The 9,232-nt window shown below is 41.4% G+C and overlaps 1 long non-coding RNA gene across 1 annotated transcript; it reads right to left on the bottom strand.

The window, feature by feature from the left end:
- Window positions 1-1,151: 1,151 nt before the first annotated feature.
- LOC115138991 (uncharacterized) lies at window positions 1,152-3,087 on the bottom strand. Its single transcript, XR_003865050.2, has 3 exons — window positions 2,562-3,087; window positions 2,295-2,410; window positions 1,152-2,178 (listed from the first exon to the last, which is right to left on the bottom strand). It is a non-coding gene; the product is annotated as an uncharacterized LOC115138991 (long non-coding RNA).
- Between the last annotated feature and the right edge of the window lie 6,145 nt (window positions 3,088-9,232).

Below are 9,232 nucleotides of genomic sequence, written 5' to 3'. Positions count from 1 at the left end.
TGTTTGGGATCATTGTCATGCTGAAAGACCCAGCCACGTTTAATCTTCAATGCCCTTGCTGATGGAAGGAGGTTTTCACTCAAAATCTCACGATACATGGCCCCATTCATTCTTTCCTTTACACGGATCAGTCGTCCTGGTCCCTTTGCAGAAAAACAGCCCCAAAGCATGATGTTTCCACCCCCATGCTTCACAGTAGGTATGGTGTTCTTTGGATGCAACTCAGCATTCTTTGTCCTCCAAACACGACGAGTTGAGTTTTTACCAAAAAGTTATATTTTGGTTTCATCTGACATTCTCCCAATCTTCTTCTGGATCATCCAAATGCTCTCTAGCAAACTTCAGACGGGCCTGAACATGTACTGGCTTAAGCAGGGGAACACGTCTGGCACTGCATGATTTGAGTCCCTGGCGGCGTAGTGTGTGGATGGTAGGCTTTGTTACTTTGGTCCCAGCTCTCTGCAGGTCATTCACTAGGTCCCCCCGTGTGGTTCTGGGATTTTTGCTCACCGTTCTTGTGATCATTTTGACCCTACGGGGTGAGATCTTGCGTGGAGCCCCAGATCGAGGGAGATTATTAGTGATCTTGTATGTCTTCCATTTCCTAATAATTGCTCCCACAGTTGATTTCTTCAAACCAAGCTGCTTACCTATTGCAGATTCAGTCTTCGCAGCCTGGTGCAGGTCTACAATTTTGTTTCTGGTGTCCTTTGACAGCTCTTTGGTCTTGGCCATAGTGGAGTTTGGAGTGTGACTGTTTGAGGTTGTGGACAGGTGTATTTTATACTGATAACAAGTTCAAACAGGTGCCATTAATACAGGTAATGAGTGGAGGACAGGGGAGCCTCTTAAAGAAGAAGTTACAGGTCTTTGAGAGCCAGAAATATTGCTTGTTTGTAGGTGACCAAATACTTATTTTCCACCATAATTTGCAAATAAATTCATTAAAAATCATACAATGTGATTTTCTGGATTATTTTTCCTCATTTTGTCTGTCATAGTTGAAGTGTACCTATGATGAAAATTACAGGCCTCTCATCTTTTTAAGTTGGAGAACTTGCACAATTGGTGGCTGACTAAATACTTTTTTGCCCCACTGTATATATATATATATATATATATAGTAACAGTCAAAAGTTTAGACACACCTACTCATTCAAGGGTTTTTCTTTATTTTTACTATGTTCTACATTGTAGAATAGTAGTAAAGACATCAACACTATGAAATAACACATAGGAAATCATGTACTGTAGTAACCAAAAACAAATCAAAATATATTTTATATTTGAGATTCTTCAAAGTAGCCACCCTTTGTCGGCATGAGAGAAGAAGCTGGTTGAGAGAAGGACAGGTTCATTGTAAATGCCCGGAATGGAATAAACGGAGCTATATCAAGCACATCAAACGTATGGAAACCACGTTTGACTCTGTTCCATATTCCATTCCAGCCATTACAATGAGACAGTCCTCCTATAACAGTCCTCCTCCAACCTCCACTGTTCACAATGGAGATTGCCTAAATGGCACTGCCCATGCTGTCACAGACACTGATTCGGACTCTTGCTCCGTTGACCCTGTCAGAAATCACACATAAGAAGCTGTAGTCTCCCATTTTGCATGTAGATAGCATCAGACTGCAAGATGCAGAATGCAGCTCTGACTGAATAGGGGGTTCTGTCACCAAACCACTCCCTGCCAATTACTTCGATGTGCATAGTTCATCTCAAGTTCTACCCGTACTTTGGCAGCAATTCACTGAGTCACCCATTATCATCCAGTTTATAGAGCAGGACTTGTGCCCTGTGGCAAGGGGAGATGCTGGGACATGTGCCCAGGCCATAGAGGCACGTGGAGGAGGGGTAGGCCACCAGGTGGTAGTGGGGTATCTCCTTCAGTCCAAAGGACTGAGAGCAGCAGTCTGCCACCACCACCTTCACACGCTTCCTGTCTGGGTAGAGCAGCCGCTGGCTGCCTGGGCCCCTATCACAGGTCCCCTGCCTCTCTTCATCTTCTTCTTCCTCCCCCGTCTCCCCCTCCTCCTCCTCATGGTGGATCTTTCTCAGCAGGTTGTTGATGAGCACTGAGCGTCGCAGGTAGGCTTCAGGGTCCTCTAAGAATCTCAGCTTCTCCAATGAGAGTTGGAGGATGCAGCTGCGGTCCTCCTGACGTATCAGGTGCTAAGGAAACAGATGTCATGGTTATGAGACAGAAATCTAAGTCACATTTAAAGTGTCACGTCATAGGACAACAAATTGATGTCTGAACACGTAAACACAAACAAAGCAGTTCCTACTTTTGATAAACAACCATGTAGGTCTCCATGTAAATCCTCCTCTTCCGCATATTTCCTTTTGAAGTAGGCAACTTTCGACGTTGTTGAATAGTTGAATCTCTCTTAGAGGGAATCGACTGCTTGAAGCACAATAAGGAAAATTGCAATTACAACCTTGATACATCTCTCCCTTTCAACACATTGGCAAGGACAGATTATGTGGTTAGTGGAGTGACACAGAATTATATAACAGCCCCAGCAGGAGTAGTCATATCCACGGTACATTACCTGATAGTAACAGCCCAGAGCCACAAATCCTCCTGATTGCTTGGGCTGCTCTCTGAGCCACACACATTGCTTTCAGGGGCCTCCTCTAGTGGAGGAGAATGATAGATAAGGAGATCATTAGAGAGAGAGGTAGGAATAGAGACCGGAGAGAGACACCTGTTTTATTAAAAAGTCACACACAGAACATTTATTTGTATCTGTATTCCATAACTGTAAAACTTGGACTAGATATGCTGCAACATTTTAAAATGTGGGCTAACTTTTCTTATATTTATTTTCACTGCATAGGTTATTTGTAATGGCCAGATTAAAAATATTACTTTTTTCAGCATGTGCTTTGTAGGCAGAGCTGAATTTTTTATTGCCATTGCCATCATCCCACACAAGGCTATTTATGAAGAAATTGGGTTGAGTATGTGCTTAGGGAGTCAGTGTGCGTGCACGTGCGTGTGTGGTATGTGTGTGTGTGACAAAGAGAGATAGAGAACAGAGAGAGTTTCGGATATTGCACTAATTTGTGCATTTTCAGCTGAATGACACCTGCTATAAAACACATTTTACTCCCTCTGCATTTAGGCATAGTGGGACTGTATTCCTATTCAAGATATCAAAAAATATATATCTGTAACACAAATAATGCATTCACCTGATTGGATGTGAGACAAAAAATGTGTTTTTGACTGACTGATCTGATGATGATACTGATAATGCATGTCTTTAATGTTAATTATTTTATTCAGTTTATCTTATTGGAATCTCAGCTATTTGTGAGAATAACCCACACATTTGATCAAATATAACCTACATTCATTTATAAAATTACCTTATGAGGTGAATCTTCCACAGTCCATAAAGCACTTCAGAAAATCCGCAGTCCTTTCAGATGTAGGCAGCCTATGAAGTAATCAGTTCTTCTGAATCTGTCCAATGTGTGATCATCCGTTGCTGCGACATTTACTGTCTGTCCCAATTATCCCAGCTACAAGCTTTGCCTGAAGTTTGCACTTCACACGCAGTCACTGTAGCTTCATTTTAATACTCCCTTCAGAGTACCCAACACTTGGGATCTTAAAATATAATTTTCTGTGAAACAAGCAACAACACCATACCCTCTGCAACCTCATTGGTCCTCACAAAAGCAGATGTTTCTGTTGCTAGGAGATTCACTAGGCAATGATGACGCTTCATCATCAGGCTCCATTACTCTCGCATTGTGCTTCTTGGTTTCTCACTCTCTCTCTCCCTGGGTGTATGGGAAACCTATTGACTGGATGAGTAATTATTTGATGTTTGATTTAAAAGTAGGCCTAACCTTTCTATTGTAGCCTATGGCTGCTATTATAGACCAGATATGAGACATAAACAGTAGTGGCCTATTAAACTTGGCTTATGTACAAAACATAGATCTCTTTTTTTCCCCCTAAACCCTGGAATTAACTAAATCAAGCATCCGCGGGATTTCATTGATCTCATCCAAAAACCACAATATTCTATTCTTAATCTTGTCTAATCCTGCCTCTGTGAGCTTGATGATTTCCGTAGTGTTCTGGGTAAGGAGGTATAAGGCATAAAACGGAAAACCTTTCACACTATGACACAGTCCTTCTCAGAATTAAGGCGTCTTAACAAACACGCAGCTCAGAAATATCACTCAAGAGCCAGATGGCAGCAAGTTTTACTTTAACAAGAACAAAAACTAATATGTACAGAAGTACTCTATGTCATTGTCATTCGTTGCATGAATGGTGCAGGCACTGTATAGGCACGAGAACAAATCAACAGCCCATGCATACAGCTTCATCTCACAGGAACGTCAAACATGGTTGACTATACACTCATGCTCAAATTATGCATTGATTATAATAATACATTTTTCCCATACAGGCATTAACTTTTACCTTTACGCTACTATTTTAGTCATTTAGCAGACAATCTTATCCAGAGCGACTTACAGTGAGTGCATCCATTTTCATATTTTTTTTCATAGAGGACATCTCGAACATTAAACATTTCTAAGAGAGATTATGTACAGCAACTCTTGACATGCATAAAATGCATTGTAATTGGTGCAGCGTGTACCGTAAATAACACATCTTATCCATTAAATACTAATTATGGGGATACAAGTGAACTGAATCATTGGTCAAGTCATTAACAATACAAACCTGTGTTATAAACATGACATTAACTATACTTGTCATATCAGATTAGGTTAGAGTTCATCCACAGAGCCGAGGACAATCTCTCCAACTGTGGCATTCATTCATACAGTTTGTCATCTAGTGATGAAAAGCTCATCATTGTTGGGTTCTGAGAATATGAAAATATACTTATTCATGTAACTGATGGAGTGCTAAGGTTGAGGGTCTACACTAGAAGTTAAGGGTTATAGGAGGAAGGTATATAGTGTGTGCAACTAAGCTTGGAATGTGTTGAGTGCAGGGAAGCGATTACATGCGGCAGGCATTGAGAAGGGGAGATGGGTGGAGATCTTGAAAACTAATGTCACTGAGGGAGAGAGGGTAATGTATAACGTTTACATTATGTCAGGATATGTTATTGTTAGCCATCAGGGATACTCTGGGAGAAGAGACACAGTCTGGTATCAATAACCATGACAGCCTTGAGTTGGGGAGGAGTGAGCACTTTGGGGTAGAGGTCAGGTTAGATGAAGTGAGGAAGAACAGATATCACTGAGGTTCTGTCTAGCAACAGAGATGGATTGGCTGTTCAGTTGCAGAGGAGGAGACTCAATCTAGGAGAAATGGTTAAATATCAGTGCTTGTGTGAAATGTTTTTTTGTTGTTGTCTGAATTACAGCTGTGTCGACCCTTTGGGAAGAATTCAACTTGGTTAAGCTTCTCTAGTGTCCGTGAGTTATTTACTCTGAAAAATTAGAACCTATCATCATCAAACGCAGTGCCGTACACTTCCCTGAATCAATTACTTACTAAGTCAATGTTATCGCTATAAGTGGAAAAAGTGGTTTTAACCTTTGATACAAATGCAAACGTTTAACCAACATGGGAATTTCCAAGACAGCAATTCAGTTCCAAGAAAAGCCATGTAATCTAATGTTCCATCTATGCACTCATTGGTAGAATTCCATAATGTGATGTATGGGTGATTAGTTTGGAGGAAATGGACATGTTCATTTGTAGCACAGCTCTCTAAGTGAGTCGGTTCCTTTTGTCATCCCTTGTGCAAACAAAGGGACCTACAGTAATTAAGCCTGTTGTCCATCCAGGAAAACAGAGTGGTTGTGAAGGTCGCAGATCCAATACTCCTTAACATCCCACTGGCCATGGATGATTAACTCAGAGGGCAGAGCATAGTGCTTATTTACATTCCACCTCAGTACTTAATTGAACAATCAATGTCTCCTAAGAGTTCATCAGACATAGGCCCCATAGGATTCTACTAGACAAATACTGACTGAGAGGAACTAGGTACAGTAAGATTGAAAATGAGGGGACCAGAAGGCCAGTAAACTGCTATCTAGAAGAGATGAGATGCTTTGCAAAAGATGCTAATGTAAAGTACATCGAGTACCACTTCCTCCTGATTCGGCTATGCCTTGCTATTAGACGTGACCGGCCTCCTGAAGCATCTTACCAGTCGGCGCAATGCGAAAAGCTAGCTAGTCGGTGGCGCAAGTGGGGACACTTCAGGCTGAGGAGTAAGTTTCACACATCCCCGTGTGCTACACTAAGTAGGAATACAGTTGCTCTAAAGTGAAAATAAAACATTATTTTCCATCCTCCTTGGTGTGAGAAGCACTTTACCTAAGGGGTTGTGGGTCGACTGGCTAAATAATCAAATGTAATCACCCAAAAGCAGCAACTTCCATTGGATTCAATGAAGTTAAGACAGACTTGGCCATGAGCATGAGCATCATCATTATCATCATCACGCTTTACAGTCCAAGGACTGTAACTACCATATGCCAGCAGCATACCACTGCTGGCTTGCTTCTGAAGCTACGCAGGGTTGGTCCTGGTCAGTTCCTGGATGGGAGACCAGATGCTGCTGGAAGTGGTGTTGGAGGGCCAGTAGCAGGCACTTTTTCCTCTGGTCTAAAAAAACATCCCAATTCCCCAGGGCAGTGATTGGGGACACTGCCCTGTGTAAGGGTGCCGTCTTTCGGATGGGACGTTAAAAGGGTGTCCTGACTCTCTAAGGTCATTAAAGATCCCATGGCACTTATCGTAGGGGTGTTAACCCTGGTGTCCTGGCTATATTCCCAATCTGGCCCTCAAACCATCACGGTCACCTAATAATCCCCAGTTTACAATTGGCTCATTCATCCCCCTCCTCTCCCCTGTAACTATTCCCTAGGTCGTTGCTGTAAATGAGAAAGTGTTCTCAGTCAACTTACCTGGTAAAATAACAAATAAATAAATACCAATGAGCAGAGAAAAATAATACACTGCCAGGAAGGGTCATTCATGGCATGATGTTATTAATAGCTGCACTGGGATATTTAAAGCCTCTTTTGATCTCAGCGTGTATGGCTGTTGAAATGAGCTTTGACTTGGGAAGGCACTATAAGGGCCAAAGACATTATCAGTCCCACTAAATGAAGAGACTGAGTCAGTCAGACAGAGGACGGATGTTCTCATCACAGAAAATGAAGTGTCCTTTAGCTTCTTGTCTTAGAGCAGGTCATGTCTTACAGTAGAGAGGAGGAGTAACAGGAATAAGTAAAAGGAGTAGATGAAGATACAAACATGTGTGATAAAGAACAAAACGCAGGTAATTCAATGTGAAATTACCCTGAACTATACAGTTCCAAAACCTAAAAAGGAGGAAGAAATATATCATAAATGTTTTGAAATCCAAATGATCAAATGTATGCTGTGTTTGGAATGATAGAAAATTACAACGATTTTAGTCTCTCTTTTCCATCGTGAAGGAAGAAATCATTTTAAAAGATTTGTACTTTTCATCTTGAAGTGTGGCTGAATGAAGTCCTATAGTAATGAATCAAAAAACATTGTCCTTGGACAATCATAACAGTACACCCATTTTTTTCTGACATCTACATAGCCTACATACAGAAATGACCAACCAAACTTCATCTAGCTGTCTGTGGTAACACAATGTAAATATATGTGACGCCAACACTCAATAACCTCTTCTTTTTTATATACTTTGTTTTTATTGAGGAACACAAAGAAAGTACAAATAAAGTAAAGTAAAAGAACAACAAAAAATATCTGTCAGTTACAGTGCACATCATACCTTCATCATATCAGTTACATTGACATCTTTGAATTAGACCATTTTCAAACACGAAACCCATTTTTCCCAGTATTCCTGACCTCTCTCCTCTTGAGTTCTTAAAGCAAAGGTCATACGCTCCATGTGGTGTATTTCTTCTACAATGTCTATCCATTGTGTCACTGTGAGAGGGTCTTTTTGTAGCCATTTCTTAGTGATAGCCTTTTTACTGGCTGCCAGTAGGACCTTCAACAGGTACTTGTCTCTATTGTGTAAGTTATCAGGTATTTCACCCAAGTACAAAGAAATTCATGTTTGTTCTATGTCAAATCCCATTATTTTCCAATGTTAGATCATATTTCTCCCCAGTAAGTTTAGATTGTGGGGCAGGTCCAAAAGATATGAGAGTGATCCACCCTCAATAGACCGCATTCTCTCCAACAAGGGTGTAGTGAGCCAGTCTGTTTTGATTTAAGTTTAGGTCTTATGAAGAAACGTATAACATTCCTCCAACAGAATTCTCTCCATGACCTTGAGTTGGTGGAGCTTTGTTGAGTCTCTAATATGTTCAACCATGTTTCATAAGTCATTTCAATGTTAAGTTGAAATTATCCAAGATGGCGTAGCAGTAAGTGTCCTGTCGTATCGTCTCTCTGTAAATATCGTCTCTTTTTTCGTTTTAGATATTTTTAGATATTTTTTTCTTTGCATATCTTTAAAAACATTTTGCTAAACCTAAGCTTCCAAATACTCTTCTGCAACCTGCCAATGTAGCTACTTTTCCTAAAGTAGTTATATTTACCTCGGAACCGGACCCCCTCAACGGACCCCCTCAACTGAAGCTAGCCAGCTAACTACCAGCTATGCTAGCGGTCTTCAGCTAACTGGTCATCAACTAACCTTTAGCTCGGAAAGCTCTCGCCAGTTCAAACAACGCGACGCTAACCAGAGCATAACGGACCTATTTAATTTTATTTATTTTTTACCCCCGGATTCCCACCACAAACAGAACATTCTTCAGCTGGATCTTCGCAACTAGCTATCGAGCTAAACAGCAACCCTGGTTGATTACTCCTGGCTAGCGTTTCCACCCACGTAGCTTGAAGCTAGCCCGGCCAGAGCTCCTAGCATACTCCTGGGCTACAATACCCTGACTACGACCGGTCTATCGATATCACCGCATGAAGAGGAATAAACAGACTCACCCCATCGCGACGTCCTCCAAAGGCTAACTCTCTAGCCCTCGCTATCTCCTTGCTTGCTAGTTCGGCATGCTAACTGCTAGCTTGTTTAGCCCAGGTCCGCTAACTACTACCTTGTTTACCCCGGCCTGCTAATCTGTTAGCTTGTTAGCACAGGCCTGCTAACCGTCTTCATCGCCGCGTCCCAAAAACGCAGTGGCCCATATGTACTCTATCTCTTCCCGATTTAAAAAAAAAATGGTTTAT

Source organism: Oncorhynchus nerka, linkage group LG12, assembly GCF_034236695.1.
Source record: "Oncorhynchus nerka isolate Pitt River linkage group LG12, Oner_Uvic_2.0, whole genome shotgun sequence".
In the NCBI taxonomy this organism is placed as follows: Eukaryota; Metazoa; Chordata; class Actinopteri; order Salmoniformes; family Salmonidae; genus Oncorhynchus; species Oncorhynchus nerka.
The sequence above is the reverse complement of the archived record's forward strand: the minus strand, read 5'-3'. Positions and strand labels throughout refer to the sequence as shown.